Source organism: Aquarana catesbeiana, linkage group LG01 (assembly GCF_042186555.1).
Source record: "Aquarana catesbeiana isolate 2022-GZ linkage group LG01, ASM4218655v1, whole genome shotgun sequence".
Taxonomy (NCBI): domain Eukaryota; kingdom Metazoa; phylum Chordata; class Amphibia; order Anura; family Ranidae; genus Aquarana; species Aquarana catesbeiana.
In genome coordinates, this window is record NC_133324.1 from 296,964,785 (window position 1) to 296,984,992 (window position 20,208).

The window sequence follows — 20,208 nt, forward strand, 5'->3', positions numbered from 1 at the left end:
TTTAACAAAATGCCCCTACTCATGCTACCAAGATTGAAGATTCACGATGGTAGGGTTCGATCAAACGATATTGACCCTGCAAATGTTGTATAATACGATGGGTGAATTCAGCTAGAAAATTCTGGGAGAATCCCCTGAAAATCCCACTTTGGCAAATTGACGGTACTTTTTCACTGGACAAATTTCCTAGGTGAGTCCTTCATAAACATACCTATTTATTTCCATAATTTGGGGTTTTACACTTTTACAATGATCGCAGAGACTCCTTTGCCAGTATTCAGTGTAGGACGCCTTGTGGTCATTGTCTGCACAATGCCATGTCAGCATCCCTAAGGTTTTGTAAAGAAAAAACATCTTCTTTGGGTAAACTGTATACAACGTACATTGTAAGGATTTTTACAAACTTGTTTGTAGTTTCATATATTTCTCTCTTCTAAAGAAATTGCTGTTTGTTTCTCTATATCCCATCTCAAACTAATTTATGAAAAGGAGAGTCAGCTTTCAATATAACCCTTTGAGCAGTTGTGTTGAAGAAAGCTTTAAAGACGAATTTTCATTGAATTTTGCTCCATTTCAAGTTGAAATCACGTTATTTTTTATGTTATGTTCCACATCAGTTTATTTATTTTGTTTATTTTGTTTTAAAGGAAAAATTGAATGTCCAGTTCACTTTACCACAACATGAATGCATAGTTGTTAATGGTTACTTGTGTCTCCATCTCTTTCGAAAACGATGAGCCCAAAGGATTATCTCACCAAAAATAAAACTCCTATTGCAAGGAATGCCTTAAAGTTGTAAATCCTCTCATATACCCAGTGTAGTGAATAGCCTCAGATGATACACAGAACTGAAACAAATCCTGCTACATATGTTTTACTACAGTAAAACAGATATACTGCAGTCTTCTCTTTTGTAAGCTCCTTCAAAAGTGCTGATTTTAGATAAAATCCGTCTGGATTTTTCAGTATAACAGAGGAGGGGGTGGAGAGTTGCAGTCAGAGGTCTGAGACCCTGTGTAAGAGCTGTTTGGAGGAAAGGAACACCCCCCCCCCTTCAAACAGCAGAAGAACTGTGTCCTTAATAGAAAAGCTCTGTTCTGAGTACAGTTTGGCCTACATTTCCCGACACAAATTTATCTCATGTGTCAGGAAAACTTGTCAGAAGTGGCTTATTCTGATAACAGAGGAATGAAGCACCAGAGAGAAACGGCACTTAGAGCTTTGGAGATAGACAAGTAAACACTACAGATATACAGTATGTGCGCTGTTCAGATTTCATGAGTGAGGTTTACAACCACTTTAACTGTCATTCATTCTGAACAATATTATAGAGAATGCATCCAGGTTACCATAATACAAAAAAGAAACATTAAATAGGCAGAGCCCATGACCCCCTGTACTCACAGTAATAGTCCTCAGTCCTCCGTGTTGATTGATGTTTGTTAATAAAACCAAAAGACTGAGGACATCCTGTGGCAATAATAGATTACTGTAGGAGACAGCTCAAGATAGAAAGTGAGTGTTGCAGCCTGAGCTGCCAGTTGGGCTTTAAAGCACCCAATTTGCAGTCTGCTATTTGCTCTTTTGTAATCTGTTTCTTTATCTTTTATTTAAAGAAATCTCTTCAGAAGTTGAAATGTTTGCAAAATGGGTAAATAGTTTAAATGTCCAAGTTGACAAATGCATGTATCCTAAAAATGTTCCTGAAATTCAAACTATGTGCAGATATTGTATCACATAGAGCCAAACCTAATTAGATTCTGGGAATAAATTATCCATTTTAGTACAAGTAGATTGATATGGGATATGCATAACGTCATCTGTATGATTTATGCAGAAAATTATTGGCAGTCCTAAAAGCTGAAGACATCTGCAGCAAAGCTGCTATGTCATTCGAGAAGGCATGCCATCCTTGAGTATAAATATGCATTCACAAACTTTACGTCACCATTCATCCTCCACATGCAGTGCTAGATTATCCAGGCCTTATTTTCCAGTGAATGAAGTGCATAAAATACTTTTATTACACAATAGTTAGAAACTAGACACTAGTCTGTGCAGTCTAGTCCTAGAAGGAGCCACTGTATAGTAAGGCCACCCGTAGACAACAATACTATCTTACATATTGCATTCAATCCAAACACCATGTACCAATTTGCTGAAAAATCATTGCATTCATAGCCACCACCACTCTATGCATTGTCAACTGCTGTTTTTGCTGCATAAAAACATATGTACAGTTTGTATTCTCTTTATCCCTTTGAAAAAAAAAAACATTGTCAATATAATGACCTTTATTGGTCTTTGATTGCGATGCACATAATTAGAAAGTATGGAATCACATCGCTGCCCAGCACTTAATTAGTTCACTTAAAGTCATGCTTCGGTGGAGTGATAAAGCAAACATGATTTATAATTGCATTGTGCATGAAAAACAAAGGCAACTTATAACATGAAAACTTAAATGAAATAAGAGAACACCCACTCGTATCTAAATTAAACCCATTAATTATATTACAGCCATTAGCTCATACAGGCCTTCTTAATGCACACTTTTTCAACCCCATATCATTTACTTTTTGACAGGCTGGGAGTAGAAAGTAGATGATTAGTAAGCCACCAAACTCCACATAGAGTAATGATCAGTGGATTGATAGTGGATCGGGATGACTTGCAGCAGATCATGAATACAGGATTCTGGGTAATTTACCCACTTGACCTCCGGAAGATCAGGCCCCCTTCATGGCCAGAGCATTTTTTGCTATTTGCATTGCGCTACTTTAACTGGCAATTGCTCGGTCATGCAACACTGTACACAAATTCATTTTTTATCATTTTTTTACACAGTTAGAGCTTTCTTTTGGTGGTATTTGATCACCACTGTTTTTTTTTAATCTTTTGCAATATAAATGAAAAAAGACAGAACATTTAAAAAATATATAATTTTCTGCTATAAAAAGATATCCAGTAAAAGATTTTAAAAATCAAATTTCTTAATGAATTTAGGCCAAAATGTATTCTGCTACATGTCTTTGGTAAAAAAATTGCAATAAGTGTACATTTTTTGAGAAACAAATTGTTACCCCAGCTCCGCTGTCAATTTAAAAGTCCACGAACTGTGATCTGATGCTCTAGCCAGGACGTTCAGGCCCCACAGATACGATACTTAAATCAGGAAGGCTGGCAACTCGGATGCTCTTGAATAAATACGCTGACGTCGAAACCCGTCAGCGTATAGCCTGTACTCGTGTACCCATGTAACTAATGAAGTACTCTTATTCAAGAGCATCTGAGTTGCCAGCCTTCCTGATTTAAGTGTAAATGTTTTGGTTTGCTTGAAAGTTATAGTGTAATGACAGTGATCAGTGACTTATAGTGGGATTCTGATAGTATGATGGGCAATCTGACATTAGCTGACGCTGGCTGGAGGGTAGACTAACTGACATTGACATCAATAGTGACACTAAGATAGTGATCAGTGCTAATATTATACACTGTCACTGTACTAATGACACTGGCTGGGAAGGGGTTAAAGTGGTTGTAAAGTCAGAAGTTTTTTTATCCTAATGCATTCTATGCATTAAGATAAAAAAAAACCTTCTCTGTGCAGCAGCCCCCCTAATACTTACGTAAGCCCATCTTGATCCAGCGATGTTGCAGGAGAGTCTCAGCTGCTCGGGACTCTTCCTCCTTCTTGGCTGAGACAGCAGCATGGCGCCATTGGCTCCCGCTGCTGTCAATCAACGTCTGTGAGCCAATGAGTAGAGAAAGGGGGCAGTGCTAAACTGTGGCTTCATCTCTAAATGGAGACACAGAGCAACATCTCAGCTCAGGTGCCCCCATAGCAAGCTGCTTGCTGTGGGGGCACTTAGCAGGAGGGAGAGGGAAGGGGTGCCAGTGGGGGACCCAAGAAGAGGAGAATATGGGCTGCTATGTGCAAAACCACTGCTCAGAGCAGGTAAATATAACGTGTTTGTTATTTTTAAATGAAAAAAACTGAGACTTTAGCATCACTTTAACATCTTGGGACAATCAAGGGGTCTAAATGTGTGCCAAACAATGTTTTCTGTGTGTGTTTTGTGGCACTATTACTAAGCAATCTTGCTGTTTTTTTCTCTGCTTTGCATGGAATAAGAAAAACAGCAAGATCACCTGTCAGTATTCGGAGCTCTGTGTTGTTTACACAGAGGTCCCCAAGGAATTCCCTTAATTTTCAGGGACTTCCTCTCACTTCATGTATGGCCATGGGACAGGAAGTGAAGGAAATTCTCTGCAATGGGACATTGATGGTGAAAACAATCTGACTGGGGTTATAAATCTCCCTTGCTATATCCAAAATGGAAAAAAAAATTTGCCTATAGTTCTGCTTTAAGAGAGGATTTGACTGAGCTTCAACTTTAAGTGAACGTGTCAGAGAAGGGCTCAGTGATGATGATCTTAGATGAGGTAGGATCCAGATTAAAGAGAAGATTGTGACAGGATCACAGTCAATTGCATGTAGTATTTTTTTTTTTTATTATAGAGGATGCAACCGCATTCAAAGATGGGCAGGAACACCCAAAACTCTCAGGTGGACAGGAGTTAGGAATTATGGAGACCTTGATTTTGGAGTATTCAAGATGTTACCAGGGGTACACCAGTCTCCACTCGGAATTATTGTACCAGTTCTGCATGGGCTTGCTCTTTAAATATTTAGACCGTAAACACTCAGGTATTAAAACAGAGCTCACATCAAGCATTCCATGACACTGAATCAAGAAATAATGCATTGACCAGACAGGCACAATACAAACAAGCAGTCATCAAAATGTTTATTTGAGTCATAGGACTGCAGGAAAAGACCAAATGCCCATTGAGTCTGCTCTTCATAGAATAAAACCTATGTTTATCTCGAGCATGTTAGAATTCATTAACTGCCGATTGATTTGCTGTTTCTACTGAATGTTTGCTCCAAGCATAAGCTACTTTTTTCATAAAATAATACTTTCTAAGGTTAGTTTTGAACTCACCTTCTGTTCGTTTAGGTTATACTGAATGTAGAGTGTTTGTTCTCCCTTGCCTCTGCAGTCCCATTCATAACACTTGCTCTTCTCCCAATATCCAACTTTTTGTTGTATCTACACAAATCTACCTCTTTTTTACCAGGTTCTCTGGCATAATTGTAAGAATCCTTCGAAAAAGATTATTTTCCTCCAGCTGGTCAAATGATTAAATGGCATTGACAACAAACAGTTATTTGACCTACTTGAAAGCTGAAACTTTTGAAATTCTTTTTTGGAAACGGCCCTAGGAAATTAGTTGTGCGATTCTGGTGACTTCATCTAGACCACAAGCTGTCCTAAGTATATAAAATTGTTGTCATTGGCATACTTAAGAGAGATTTGTGTAACACATGCATTTTCTTCATGGTTCTTGCTCTGCTGACTGATGTGAATTCCATTCCACTCTTGTGCTTGTTTTTTTTTTTTTTTTTTACTTTTTCCTCTTTATATACTACAGTAATGAGATTGCTGCCCAACTGGCTTAATTGTTACAAGCTAATGAATGCTTATTCTTTCCACTACCTCTGACAAATATGCAGGGAACTTGGCTCAAATATTAAGCCTTATTCCTGGCAGCATGGTGACTGGCTGGCTGTTTCTACATACTCCACTCCACATCCCTTTTACTTTTTCTCATTCAGGATATTTTAGGAAGGTGAAGATTTTGAACAAAGCTCTGTGTCTTCTGGCTGCCATGGCATGATGGAATTTGTAATTCAAGAGCTGTTATAGCATAGATTACAGAAATTATTGTTATGCAATAATGTAGTTACATACCATTCAGTGCATTAGGAAATCAAATGTGACTGGTAAATAAAGACACGTGTTGTCCGTACAGAGGGTCAAAAAGACACAGAGATTCTTAAGAAAATCACTGTACACTAATTTACATTTGAACTTAGAAATGAAAGATGTGATTTTTTTTTGCAAGTTATGTACAGTAAAACAAAATATCTAGAGGTTTGTAGATGTGTATGGTTTTTAAGTGTTAGGAAAAGTAACATGAAATCTAGGTGTGATGTTTAAGTACCTTTCCTAAAATGTACCAGTTGCCTGAGCTTTTTAAGCAACCAACTGCTCGTGTAGAAATATTTTAAGTATGGGTATTACCAATAATGACCTCTCCTGAAAAATGCTAAATACTTGTTTGTCATCACTAAAGTGATATTAAAGGTTAATATTTCAAATATATATATAACGACAATCTTATACTTACCTCCTCTGTGTAATAGAGAAGGCCCGATCCCCCTCTTCTCGGGTTCCCCCTTCGGCACTCCTGGCTCTTCCTCTTTTTTGATTGCCCCAACAGCAAGCTGCTTGCTATAGGGGCACTCGTGCATGCTCACTCATGAGTCATGCTCTGCGTGTCCATAAGGCCCACAGAACCGGGCTTGGCCCTGCCCCTGTTCCCTCCCTCACTGGCTGTGATTGACAGCAGCAGGAGCCAATGAGGAGGCAGAGACCCAGGAGATTAGCTGCTCTCGTGCATATCTCTGGATTGTGATTGGGCTCATTTAGGCATTAGGAGGGGCTGCGGAAGGAGCTACATACTGAGGGTTTTTTACCTTCATACATAGAATGCATGAAGATAAAAAACCTTCAACCTTCAGAACCACTTTAGTCTATGGTTTCAGTGATATCTAAATCACTGAACTGGAACAAGTGATCTCATTAGTAGTTATGACTTCACTCTTATACCAGCCACAGACGGTTCAAATCTTGGCCATTTGTCGTTGAATCGGACGAGATTCGAATTGTGTATGGGCAGGCTGAATGTACCAAGTTGATCGATCGATCAACTTGGGTACAACCAGCATGCCGGATTTTACTTGCAATTATCGCTAGCGGCTTCCTCTGCACCCCCATCAGAAGAATACAATGGCTCAGCAGGAGGGACTTCCTTGTCAGCATTGTCAACCCGTGGCTGCAGGAAAGAAATTTGCACTGTCTATGGCCTGCATTATGTTTAGTCCAGGTAATTAACAGGACAACTCTGAGATTAGCAGCACTACTACATTGATCTCCACTATCTTCTGGGTTCTGTCCTGAGTGGCTGCCCACCTGCTTGCTGAACACAGGAGGCTGCCTGCTCAATGAATGCAAAGCATTCTCTGATTGGATGAGGTGGAGAGGCTGAGTAATGTAACTCTCTGCACCTTGTCCATTCCTAGGACGATTTGCAGGTAGCAGTCAGGGCAATGCAATGTACAACTACTACATGGCACAGAGTTTAGTAGACAGGTTCATTTAATGTACAACATAGTGTACAGAGTGCATCAGTAAGGAGAATGTATCATAGGACCTCTTAAATTGCTGGTCAGTGGGATGAAAAAAGGTCCTGTACTCAGTGGTGAGGGTGCCCTGAAATCAGTGGTTCCTGTGAAGAAAAAAGCCCTTAGATTAGTGGGAGGAAAAAATGCCCAGTGTTGATGGTCAGGGAGAAAAAAACCATGGTGTGATGGCAGGAAAAGATGCCTGGTGCTGATGGTCAGTGGGAGGAAAAAATGTTCCTAGTCTGTGATGAATGAAGTGGAAGAACAGTATTGCCCAGCAGGAGGGGGTATTAACTGATAGTGCCCAGCATGGGTGGGAATTGGAGGAGAGCAGGAATAGAAAGAAACAGTAGTGCCCAATGGGCATGGTTCCTCCTTGCCCCCCCCCCCCACTGCCAGTACTAAACAGATCACTCTGCCACATAAAGTCTGCATAGAGCTGGAGCCAGGCACTGAAACAATAGTTCCAAATATAGCCTGAATCTGTAAGATGCCAAGGTTGAATTAAAATCCTCGAACAGTCCTGCGGAATCTAGGGGTATGACCACACCTGGTACCACACCTACACCTAGAAGAAGGAGCAGCACAGTGGATCTTGGAGTAAGATTGTAAAAACAGGGCTTAGAGGTCAGGGTCATTTACTCACTATAGTTCTCCCAGTTTTCTGTTTAACTCATTCTAGGACGGGCTTAAAATAAAAAGGTAATTACATTTTGGTATAGTGTGGCTTGCTTTTATGAACTGGGTAAAGACACTTTGCTTAGAGTTAAGTATCCATCTACTTTATTTCCTTTCCAGTCTGTATGAGCCAATAGGTTAAAGAGTATATGTAAAATTGAATGAAAAAAAGGAGGTAAGCAGCCAATATCAACGAATGAGGTGGCAGCGGTTTTATATTGTAGGTTAGAAGTTGAATAATAAAAAAAAAAAAACATCTGACTGGTTGCTATAATTAAAATTTCCAGTCTCTATCCCTCCAATCCTTTGATGTTAATGTCTGCAACTGCTATTTAAAAAACTGTACTAATGGAATATGTGAGCTGTTATTGCTGACCTCTGCTTCAGAAAATACCTAATGCTTGCTATCGGTATGCATGGTTTTTAAGTGCAGGAAGAGCAGCATTAGTAGTTTCTGGGCACACCTTTGTCAGAGAATATTGCCCTATCATCAGGTTTTGCTCTTGCCAACTGTTCCTGTAACCATAATTCCCCCCCCACATAAACTTAAAGTGGTTGTAAACCCTGGGCAAAAATATGAAACAAATCATATCCCTCTATAGTGTGTACTTGTCTCAGTCCAGAGCACTAAGTGTCATTACTGTCTGCTGCACCTTCCTCTGCTTTGCTGGAGTCACTTATAATAAGTTTTCCTGACACCAAGAGATAAAAATGTGACAGGAGAAGGAGCTCCAGCATGTAGAAATCATAAAATAGAACAAAGGGCGCACATGCCTAGTGCATTATCCTCAATAAATATAAGTTAATAAGTAAAAAGAAGGTAAGTATTATACACACAAACAAATGCTTGTATCACAGCTTTTCATAAAAGACAACAGCTCAAGTTCATGATGAAACATCCACATCATTGATAGAACATAGAGCAATATAGTAGGCTAACATGTTTCAAGGCTTGCCTCTTCCTTAAAGCCAGCAAGACTGTGTCTTACTCATATAATAAATAATGACATAGAGATGATGCACATCTAAGCGCAGGGGATTGTGTGTTCTAATATTGGAAGCTCCAGCACATATCCTGTGATTGACAGCCTCAGTTTTGTTCATGTGTGCTGTGTTAAAAGGGGGGGGGTTATCCCTTTCCTTCAGTTAGCTCTCAGCTTTCCTCACTGAGCTCTGCAGAGTGTAACTTCAACTCCCTCCCCCTGCTTTCTGAAAGCTCAGATAGGCTGTATACATTCTGGACTTTGAACAGATGTATAGAGGAGATAGCTGCAGATAAACGGGTGCAACTTATTTTGAGGATTTGTTTTTGAGGATTTGCTTAATCTCTTTGTATCAGCCAGCCACTTCTCTGGGTATATAAAAAGGGTTTCCAACCACTTTAAAGTTTATGTAAACCCTCAGCAAGTAAACAAACAATGCTTATCATTATAACTTCTATAATATTGTCTCCTTAAAAAACATGAAATTAGGCACCTTGCTTATTTTATTGCAATAATGTAATTGCTATAATTTTACTTGACTTGGAAGCTTGGAGAGCTGTAGGCTGAGGTTTTTTCCTGAGCATACATACTACTTTGCTGTCACAAGCTGATTACAGAAGACTAGAATACTGAATTGGCACAGCGTCCTGTAGTCAGAGTTCGGGAGTGCATATGCCAGATTGACAACTCTAATATAAGTATCATACCCTGTGGTTAGCTTTGTCATACGCTACCCAGAAGAGGAACATGCTGGCAGGATCAACAGGTATTTCTGCCTACTTCTTAAATAAATATAGAAAAAAGAATGGAAATTTATACCGGGAGTGGTGAGAATCATGTAAAAAGCAATTTCTTACATTTTAAAATTATTTTAACCCTTGTTTACATATGCACCTTTCCCCTGCTTAATCACTTGCCGACCGCCTAATAGCAGATTTACTGCTACAGGGCGGCCGCGCTGTGCAGAATCAGATATATATATCACTTCTGGGTGGGGGGGTGTGCTCGCCTCAGGCGTGCCGCTTCTGCTGTGATTTGTCACAGCAGAAGCTGATCAGCGGTTGCCAGCCAATGGATGTCCACCAGCACCCACCAATCATGTGTAAGAGACACAAAACAGAGTTCTGCCTATGTAAACAAGAAAGAGCTCTGTTCTGATGGGGAAAGTGATGGATTTTCTTTCCCTGCAAATCAGGAAAAGAAAGACCATCACTTCCCTTAGTAAAAACACTAAACGCAGTACACAAAAACACTGGCTAGGCACACATTTAATCCTTTTATCGCCCTAGATGTTTAACCCCTTCCCAGCCAGTGTCATTAACACAGTGACAGTGCATATTTTTAGCACTGATCACTGTATCAGTGTCATTGGTTCCCACAAAGTGTTAGTTATGCCGTGTACACACGAGCGGAATGTCCGACAGAAAAAGTCAGACAGGAGATTTTCATTGTATATTCCGATCGTGTGTATGCCCCAACGGACTTTTCACCTTGAAAATTCTGACGGACCTGGAAAGAGAACATGTTCTAAATTTTTCCAACCGAACCAATTCCTGTCGGGAAAACTGCTCGTCTGTATGCCGTTCCGACGTACCAAAAACGACGCATGCTCTGAAGCAAGTACGAGACGGAAGCTATTGGCTACTGGCTATTGAAGTTCCGTTTTCTTGTCCCGTCGTATGTGTTGTACGTCACCGCGTTCTGGACGGTTGGAATTTGGTGTGACCGTGTGTATGCAAGACAGCTTGAGTGGAATTCCATCGGAACTCCATCGGAAAAACCTTCAGAGTTTATTCCGACGGAAAAACCAGTCGTGTGTACAGGGCATTAGTGTCAGAATGCCACCTTAATATTGCAGTCCCGCTATAGGTCGCTAATCGCCATCATTACTAGTATAAAAAATAAATAAAAATTCCAGTATATATCCTAGAGTTTGTAGACACTATAACTTTTGTGCAAATCAATCAATATACGCTGATTGCGTGTTTTTTTTTACCAAAAATATGTAGCACAATACATATCCGCCTAAATTTATGAAGAAATTAGATTTTTTACAATTTTTTATTGGATATGTTTTATAGCAGAAAGTAAATATTGATTTTTTTTTTCAAAATTATCAGTTTTTTTTTGTTTGTGTCGCAAAATATAAAAAACGCAGAGGTGATCAAATACCACCAAAAGAAAGCTCTATTTGTGGGAAAAAAAATGACATACATTTTATTTGGGAATAGCGTTGCATGACTGCACAATTGTTAGTTAAAATAACGCAGTGCCGTATCGCAAAAAAAATGGCCTGGTTGTGAAGAGGGGTAAACCTTCCAGAGGTCAAGTGGTTAAAGATCCCAGCGCTGTAAACAACATCATGGCTGTCACGCTGACTCAATAACTCCAATCCGTTCACTAATCTAGAACAAGCTGATCAAAGGATCTGTCTTCACTTTGACTTTTCTTCTTGCTTGTCCCAGCTCAGAGGGAGTTAAAGCCGATGACAGCCTTTTCTCTCAATCCAGGTTTTTCTCTACAATCAATATCTGCTTGTTGTTGTTGGTCGTATTTGTCTAATATTTTTTGAACCTTGTAAGACCAATGGCCACTTGACTTTTAAAGATCTGGAAACTGGAGGAGACAACAACAGAAAACGCCTTGTTTCAGCTTAGCAAGCCCTTCACACACAAACACATGGCTTTAATAGACTGAACAAGATCTCTACGTTTGTGAATATAAATGTGCTGTCATTTGAAGAAACACCAGAAGTACAGTGGAAAATGTAAAAAAAAATTCCCAGCAATACAATGAGATATAATGACTTTCACAGAATAATGGAAAGAGCCAATGGCAGATTCGATTTCATAAATCTTTGTTTCTCTAGCACTAAGCTACAAATACCTATTTGAGGCTTCACTGCTTTATCGTCAGCAAATCCAGGCTTGGCAAAACAAAAGCAAAAATAATGGTGTAATATGTCAACATTCTCAAAGATTCTGAATAATACTGCCATGATCTGCTGTCTCATTCCACATATTTTATTTGCTTATTAAAAGCTCAGGAATCTCTAGATCATTGGCGAAGGCTATATTTTTGGTTTGAACACAAGGTGCACCTGCTTTATTTTTCTCCTTGTAAGTTGTCAACATAAAATGTTTGCTTTTCTTGACAGCAAGTCATGCTATAATATATTAACAAGAAGAACTGCAGAATCAAGTAAATCATTTTTTGCCATGTATTGTCCTACCAGCCAGGTACTTTGAGTATGGAAACATTGTCTATGCTGGTCAGTGTTATCAATCAATCAGGAATACATAGCTGGCAAGATTTCAGAATGATTCCTGAGTTACAATGTGCTGGAGATTGACGGGTCAGCAAATTCCCACTTCAATAGAGGAGTGTAGATGACAGTTCAGAGGCTGCGTCTGACCTGCTTTATGTTGCGCTCCTTTGGACGCAGCAGGTCCTGTTGAGTTACATTTGAACTGCCGGCAAAACAGCAAAGTCGTTGTTGCCAGACTCCATATTTTCCAATACATTTGTTTGAGCAGTGCTACTTTAAAGCAGAGCTCCAGCCCCCCCCCCCTCCAAAAATTAAGAGTCAGCAGCTACAAATACTGTAGCTGCTGACTTTTAATATCAGGACACTTACCTGTCCAGGCATCCCGCGATGTCGGCACCCCAGCTGATTTTCCGATCAGCTCTTGGGTGCTGCTGCCACCATTTCTGGTAAGGGAAACCAACAGTGAAGCCTTTCGGCTTCGCAGCTGGTTCCCTAATGCGCATGCATGAAGCCTGCTGCGCTTCCTAACTGGCCTGGTGGCGGAGGAAGGAGGAGGGAGGCCGAACTTCCTCGGGACCCCGTTGCATCTAGGTCTCCTGGAAGTGGGGGCGGGTACCTGTTGCAAACAGGTACCCATTCCCCCTTCCCCTCAAAAGGTACCAAATGTGGTACTGGAGGGGGGGAAGCAAACAAGCGGAGCTTCCACTTCTGAGTGGAACTCCGCTTTAAATTGGAAATAGCTGCATTTGTCAAGAGCGATAGTCTACAATAACTCCCAATGTGCAATCATTGTTTTGCCCAAAATAAATAAAAATACCTTGAAATGCAAACAGGACACATATGCTAACTTCTGAAAGATTATTTTTTCTTGTTCAACTTGTACGACTGGCAACATGGAAAAAAAAACAAACATGAATGGACATAACAGCATAGGCGAAGGAAGGAAAGCCTCCTTCTCAAATAGGCACATCTAACTTAAACAGACATATAGAGTATGTAGTTTGGGGAAACATAAATGCCAAAGAAGCCAGGTTATGTGTCTCAAAGCTTAATTTTTTTTTATCCAGACACAACTATATGAAGATGAGAAGGGGTTTTTCCTGACTGCCGCACACCTTGCCCAGCTCATGTTGTTAGCATGTAAGAGCAGCCTCAGCTTATATATCCAAGCCATACCCCCAACATATTTCACCCCACCCTCTGGGGCTTAATCATGGACCTTCATGATTAGGCTGCAGGGGTGGGGTGAAACATGTTGGGGGCATGGCTTGGGTGAATTGAGCTGAGGCTGCTCTTACATGCTAACAGTGAAAGAAGATAATAAACATATAAAGTATAAATCAAAACAATGTCCAATAATAAAGTGACAATATGATGAATGTCCAATAGTGGATTGTTGCAATGAATATTTACAAAGTCCTCCACCAACATATCTTGCCTTCACCTTATGTAAAAAAGCAAACTCACCAGACTGAAATGCTATCGGACATATAGAACAGCTAAATGCGCTCATTACTGATATGACACTGCTCAAAAGGAATATGTGCAGCATCTGATTAAAATCAGTTAGGTATTAACTCTCTCCATTTACATCTCATGGACATCAGAGGAAATGGCCACTCCCATCCAATAAGATGAACCACCAATATCAATGCTCCAGATGACGCACGTGGTGCAAAAAATAGCTGTTGAGTCTTGTTCCTTATATGCCTGAGGTCCTGCCGCCACTCTTCCACAGATTGGCGGCATCTGATGTAAGTTTTTTGATACCAGCGGCACATGTCTGTGTATTGATTGATTGCATATGGATTTCATTGTTTTTAAAACATTTTATTTTTATATACAATATCACCAATAAATACTACACTATAAGTTTTTCCTTTGATATTTGTGGTTCGTCTTATTGGATGGTAGTGATCATTTCCTCTGGTGTCCATGAGATGTAAATGGAGAGAGTTACTACCTGACTGATTTTAATTGGATACTGCACATATTCCTTTTGAGAAGATTCCTATCAGTAATGAGTGCATTTAGCTGTTCTACAGTATGTGTTGGCCAGCATTTTGGTCCGGTGAACTTGCATTTTTTTCATAAGGTGAAGGCAAGACACGTTGGTGGGGGATTTCGTAACTATTCATTGCAACAATCCACTATTGGACATTCATCATATTGTCACTTTATTATAGGACTTTGTTTTGATTTATACTTTATATGTTTATTATCTTCTTTCAGTGTTCACGGGTGATATAACTTCAATATTTTAGAGCGTGGCATTTCTTTCTTCATATATGATACAGTGTTTCTGTATATCGACACTAATTGCAGGCTGCTCTTCGCATACCAATTAGTGCTGCTGACATACACAATATTATTTTACTTGCTAACAACACTGGCCACGAGAGCTGTGCTGCAGTCTTGAAACCCCTTCTCATCTTCACGGTATGTTTCAGGTCTGGATGAGTCCTTCCTCAGCCTGCACCCTCACTAACCAGCGGCATCCATTCTACAGGACTTTGGTGGCCTGAGCAAGGGCCCCCAAGTATAAAACCAGGGTGACAGACACATCTATATTGCACCTGTTCTCCTCACTTTTTTTTGGAAGCTATCCAATTCAAACCTGTCTTGAAGGTTTAAATCTGATTAGTGTTGAACAAAGCAGAGAGATAGGAAGGACAGATGCAGGAAGCAGACTTGCCAACCCAGCATGCTAGGTATTTCAGAGAGTTGGTATTTGCAAAAGATCTTCTGGTCAAATAGAGCAGGTGTTCTGGCACTGTAAAGGTTAGATGTGGCAAATTACCCTTTGCTTATTACAAGTTTAGTTTAATAATATTAAAGCAGAACTTAACAGTATTTGAGCACCACAGGCTGAAATACATTGTTAATATTCAAAACAAACTCACCCATCCATTCATGCCTCCATGCATCTTGAGTAAGGGCAGATGATTCATGTAGTAGCATTTACGTTCTGGAATCCAGCTGCCTTTAGCTCAAACATACAGGCAGGATGGTGTGCCTAGCTGAGAAAGCCCCTCCTCCAGATGAAAGAAAAGAAAATGCTCATAAAGACTCTTGGGATGTATGACATCATTTTGGCCTAGGCCAGAAACTAGGAAGCAACCAAAGAAATGTAAAAAAAAAGTTTAAAACAAGTAAATATAATCTACCTTCCAATCTATTTACTACTATGTTATCAACATAATGATTAAAAATAATTTATGTTGATTGAGAGAGATTAGTTCTGAGTTGACGAGCTGTAGGAAACCTGAAACTCACAGAAATATTTCACCAGAGGCCTTTAAAAAAACAGACAAGCCATATATATATATATATATATATATATATATATATATATATGCCAGGGTTGATAGACTTTGATGTATTGTGAAGGGCCTTCATATTGGCCAGTGAGGGCCATATCAGGGTTCATGTCTGGACTTGCTCAGCCAGGCATACGTGTTAGCTCCATTCCCCATTCTCCTTCTTGCAACAGCCTCTTGCCATTCTGGGCAGTGCTGTGCATTCCTTGATATGAGCGTGAAGACCTGTCTTTAGGAGAAGGCTGTCATGCGGATTTGGGGGACGTGCTGAGTGGTGCCATAAGGGAGAGATCCTTTGATCATATCAAGTGCTTTATATCTCATTGTTGGGGTATTGGATTCAATAAACCTCCTTTTCAATTTTTGGTGGTGGAAAAAAGCACTGTCAGCATTGGTGGAAGTTCCCTTTGTGGCTTTATTGAACTATGTGGAATTAAGTGGACGTTGTGATTAAGTGATTAAATCACTGTGGTTACTATCGATTAATTGATTCTCTCAGCATTACACTTTTTCTGTATAAATTTTATAGTTTGCTATTTAAGTGGACATTATGATTTACTTATTGCGGACACTATCTCATCATTGCATTTTATTTCATGTCATTATTAATTATTGCTACATCACATTTACTATATGCATTTTGGGTAGCTGTATTTAATTGGTATAACTGGTAGGGTTGCACCCATACCGATACCAGTATCCGTATTGGTGCCGATACTAAGCATTTTCGCGAGTATCGATACTCGCGAAGATGCTCCGATACCGGAAGTGACGTCACCTTGGGGGCGGACAGTGGCATTGCTAGGGGGTGCGGGCTGTACCTGGGTGACACCTGCCACCCGTTTGTCCCAGGCAGCTGCGGTGGCTGGGCTGCTCCTCCCTGCAGCCAGCCACCACAGTTCACTGCAATTCACTGCATGGCTTTAGGGCCATGGGATGGAGACTTGGTCATCTGACCATGAAGAGGAGGAGCTGGAGAGGGGACCCCATTGCCACGTGTAGGGATAGGTTTCCTGGGACATGTTTCATCTGACATCCAGCGGCACCAGCAGCTCCCACGACCCAGCTCACCTGGAGTTCTGGACCTAAACTACATGATGTGCCTATTTTAACTGTTAAATTGTGAGTAGCCTTCTATTGGGGTAATTAGAGCATTTACATGTTTTGCTGCACTTAGAGGCACTTCTCTCTCATTTTTGTTTTTGTTCTTCATGTATTTAGAGTCTGCTACAGTGCTACAAGCTTGCCCTAGTGTTGGATCAGCTCAGACTTTTTATGGACTCACATATTATACTTTCATTAACATCGTTCATAGCAGATTAGGAATAGTGACCAAACCATTGTGCCTATAACCTCTCTCCCTTTTTACTTGGCTGCATTGAAATCCGGAGGAGAGATTTGGGATCTAATAAACCCCAGATCTCTCCATAAAGATGACCTTTTTACAGCCCTTGCTATTACATGGGATGTTGTTCATCTCTTGTAAAAGCAATAAAGTTGATCAAAAAAAAAAGTTAAAGGTACAGTGTTAAAAAATAAATAAATAGGTATCGGTAATTGGTATCGGCAAGTACTTGAAGAAAAGTATCAGTACTTGTACTCAGTCTTAAAAAACTGGTATCAGTGCATCCCTAATAACCGGCACTGTTAATTGTTTTTTATTCTGTACACTAATGACCTGGATATATCATTCCCATAGCTTTTAAACTTTTCTAAATGCATGTATGGCAGTGCACCACAATGCACAACAGTGTACCATTAATGCATTGCGGTGCAGCTTGTTGAAAAAAAGCTACATCTGTTTTTTGGAGGTTGTGGGCTGCCTTAACTCCACACACAATAATGTGCAAAATACTTTACCATGACTTGAAGCTTTATGCATTTGAGGTCATTGATCTCTCTGATGAATGCTCACATTATTATTATCAGTCCAGGTTTACAAGAGGGATCCATACTTCTTCTTCCTCTGATTATTTTTATTATTCGTGCTCCTTGTTTGACAAACCAAAACAAGAGCATTGTACAGAAAGCCCAGCATTGGTATCATGTGACCTATGTTGGACAGCTAAGAGGAAGTATGGTTCTGAAATCACAACCTCCTGATCACTTCAACACAAAGCAAGCAGCGAAAGAGACAAGGTTATCACATTCACCATGTTATCCGTCTTAGTGCTTTTAATTAAAGCAGTAAAGTGAAAAGGAAGTGAAAGCAGTATATTAAAATAGATTCTCAGGTTAATATCAAATACAGGAGAAATGACAGGATGAAAAAATAATCAGCTGAAGCAGAAGCTTGTGGTTCTTTTGTACACCAAATCCTTTCTACTGACACTAATTTAAAACTGAATAGTAAAAAGAAATATTCTAAAGGTGCCTAGAATTATATCAGTTTATTATTTGAAATATACACTTTGTTAATGTGCATAGCTTCTGTATGAGTAGCACTGCATAAACTGATAGTCAGCCATAGGCCCCAACAAAACGTCCGTATGAGTAGCACTGCATAAACTGATAGTCAGCCATAGGCCCCAACAAAATGTCCGTATGAGTAGCACTGCATAAACTGATAGTCAGCCATAGGCCCCAACAAAACGTCCGTATGAGTAGCACTGCATTAACTGATAGTCAGCCATAGGCCCCAACAAAACGTCCGTATGAGTAGCACTGCATTAACTGATAGTCAGCCATAGGCCACAACAAAACGTTCGTATGAGTAGCACTGCATAAACTGATAGTCAGCCATAGGCCCCAGCAAAACGTCCATATGAGTAGCACTGCATTAACTGATAGTTAGCCATAGGCCCCAACAAAACGTCCGTATGAGTAGCACTGCATTAACTGATAGTCAGCCATAGGCCCCAAAAAAATGTCCGTATGAGTAGCACTGCATTAACTGATAGTCAGCCATAGGCCCCAACAAAACGTCCGTATGAGTAGCACTGCATTAACTGATAGTCAGCCATAGGCCCCAACAAAACATCCGTATGAGTAGCACTGCATTAACTGATAGTCAGCCATAGGCCCCAGCAAAACGTCCGTATGAGTAGCACTGCATAAACTGATAGTCAGCCATAGGCCCCAGCAAAACGTCCCTATGAGTAGCACTGCATAAACTGATAGTCAGCCATAGGCCCCAGCAAAACGTCTGTATGAGTAGCACTGCATTAACTGATAATCAACCATAGACCCCAGTATAGTATACTGGTTAGCAATGTGTTTAGCAGACATGTGTAAGTTTAATTTACATGAATGTTTGGGTTGGCTGATCAGGACGAGTGTGGTATTAAGGCAAATTTTTCTGCTTGTATTCAGTTGTGCATAGAGCTTTTCAAAGGAAAGGTTGGTCATGATGGGAACGATGGTGGAAATCCTAATGATGCTGTAAGTCACGGGCATCAGAGCTTTCTATAACCAATTGTCTTTTATTGGAAGGTTTTGTTTGGAACTTGGCTGGTGCTATTTGTGTATATAGTGTACACAATTAACACTTTACCTAAAGGAAAACCATAATGAGTTTGTCTTTCATTGTACCCTTGGACAAAGATGTTCAGAGAGAGATAATTGATGGGGATGATACACTTCTCTGACTCATTCACTTGAGCTATTTCACATGGGGAAAATGAGCCTAACTTGGAAAATATAGTTATGTTAACATGCATATTTATTGTACTCAAATTAATTTTTTTTTCAATACTGACCATGCTAAACAAATAAAAAAAATACCAAAATTATTATATAGTGTTTTAAAGCCCTGAAAGAACAATGCTTTATGAACACTTATTGTTACAAGCAATGTGCACATTTGATTTCTTTTCAGTGGGTTGTGAATGAAGCCTAGCACAAACAGAACACGGGAATATGGGAGCCTTTCTCAACCTTTTTCTTTACACCAGAGGAACCCATATAATATTTTTTAGACATTTTGGAACTCTTACTAAAACCAATTCATCCGGGTCAATGATAAGAATGCCCCTTACCTTGGTAGTCAAGGAAGAATACTCTCTTTACAACAGTGGTCATAATACCACCTATACAGATGGCTAAAAAAATAAATATTGTCATGCTTCTGGCTCTACAAAGTGGTGTTGCCCCCAGCAGGCACTCTCAAGTGGGAGGTCAATCAGCCGCAGCTCAAGGAACCCCTAGCAACTTCTGGAGGAAACCTGGTTGAGAATTGCTAGATTATGGCATATATTTATGTACTCAAAAAAGTCAGGGGGCTAAGGCACTGGATTTAGACAATTAACTGCATTATATAACACCTATTGGTATGGAAATTGCAAAAGTATGAAAAGTCTATTTATTGAGAATAAAAAAAAGCCTGTTATTTATTATGCCAGCATAACAGTCTTTTATAGTTGCACAAATTAAAACAAGGCATTGGGTTTTCAAATTTACAGTATCTCACAAAAGTGAGTACACCCCTCACATTTTTGTAAATATTTTATTATATCTTTTCATGTGACAACACTGAAGAGATGACACTTTGCTACAATGTAAAGTAGTGAGTGTACAGCTTGTATAATAGTGTAAATTTGCTGCCCCCTCAAAATAACTCAACACACAGCCATTAATGTCTAAACCGCTGGCAACAAAAGTTAGTACACCCCTAAGTGAAAATGTCCAAATTGGGCCCGATTAGCC

General features: G+C 39.9%; 1 protein-coding gene across 3 annotated transcripts in view; it reads left to right on the forward strand.

Annotated features, from left to right (window-relative positions):
- The window catches only part of TTC28 (tetratricopeptide repeat domain 28), an 832,034-nt gene that overhangs the window by 412,263 nt on the left and 399,563 nt on the right, over positions 1-20,208 (forward strand). The window lies entirely within an intron of this gene.